Here is a 1,540-nt window from a genome sequence, read left to right on the forward strand (position 1 = left end):
GTCTTTCATCATTTTCCATACATTTTCTGCATCATCCCACCTACCAGCCACTGCATAGATGTTTGCCAGTTGCACATACGGTGATGCATTTTCAGGGTCTAACTCAAAAAGTAGTTGTGCCACAAATTCTCCTAGTTCTATATTCTTATGGACCTTACAGGCACCTAGTAAAGATCTCCACACAGCTGGTCCAAGATTTATTGGCATTTTGTCAATAAAGACTTGCACCTCATCCAGATGCCCAGCATGACCAAGGAGGACAACCATGCACACATAGTGCTCAAGCTCTGGTTCCATGTGATAATTCTGACTCATGCAATGAAAATATTTCCAGCCATCCTTCACCAAGCTTCCATGGTTGCAAGCAGACAAGACACCAACAAAGGTTACATTGTCTGGCATGGTGCCAGCCTCTTTCATTTCTTAAAAGAGTAAGAGGGTCTCCTTGCCATGACCATGCATTGCATATCCTAATATCATTGCATTCCATGACACCACATCACGTCTAGGCATTCTATCAAAAACCCAACTTGCATCCTTTATAGTACCACATTTGGAATACATGTCTACCAGGGCACTACCCACAAAATCATCATGATTAGATTGAAATCCATTTTTAACTATACAATTGTGGACCAACTTGCCATGTCCCAGAGCTACCAAATTGGCACATGCTGGAAGCACACCAGCAAATGTGTCCAAGTCTGGCTTCATATCAGTGAATTGCAGTTCCTGAAAAAGTGTCAATGCCTCATAGAAATGCCCACTCTGTACATAACTTGCAACCATTGTATTCCACAAGACAATATCTCGTTCTGGCATTCCTTGAAACAGCTTCAGTGCTTCATCAAGATACCCATTTTGTATATATCCAGCAATCATTGCATTCCATGAAACCACATCCCGAACAGGGATTTTCACAAAGATATTTGCAGCTTCTTCGACATACCCATACTTCACATATCCTACAATCATTGTATTCTAGGAAACGATATTTTGTTCAGGAAAATTTACAAACACAGTGCGTGCTTCTTGTATGCTCCTACATTTGACATACATGTCTACAAGGGCACTCCCAACAAAAACATCGGAATGCAACCCGCTTCTAATTATGCTCTCATGGATCTCTTTGCCATGTTTCAAAGATCCCATATTTGCACAAGCACAGAGAACACTGGCAAAAGTAAATTGATTAAGCCGAATGCCAGTTTGCTGCATATGGCCAAACAATTTAAGGGCATCCTCCGCATGGCCATGCTTAGTGGAAGCAATAATCATTGCCATCCAAGAAACCGTATTCCGATGAGGCATTTTCCAAAACAACTTCAGCACCTCCTCAATTTCCCCATTTTGGGCATATCCTAAAATCATCGTCGTCCATGAGATCACATTTCGTTCAAGCATTTTTTCAAACAATTCCCGGGATTCATTAATGAGTCCATTATGCACACATCCGGCAATCACTATTGTCTAGGAAACCACGTTTCTTTTTGGCATTCCGAGAAGAGCTTCAGAGCCTCATCAACAAACCCATTCTATG

At 41.6% G+C, this 1,540-nt stretch overlaps 1 pseudogene; it reads right to left on the bottom strand.

Moving 5' to 3' along the window:
- Positions 1-423: 423 nt before the first annotated feature.
- Positions 424-975, bottom strand: LOC149159388 (pentatricopeptide repeat-containing protein At3g26630, chloroplastic pseudogene; annotated as a pseudogene).
- Between the last annotated feature and the right edge of the window lie 565 nt (positions 976-1,540).

Source organism: Pinus tabuliformis, chromosome 5_2 (genome assembly GCF_031772625.1).
Source record: "Pinus tabuliformis cultivar Carrire ecotype Pingquan chromosome 5_2, CPIR1, whole genome shotgun sequence".
In the NCBI taxonomy this organism is placed as follows: Eukaryota; Viridiplantae; Streptophyta; class Pinopsida; order Pinales; family Pinaceae; genus Pinus; species Pinus tabuliformis.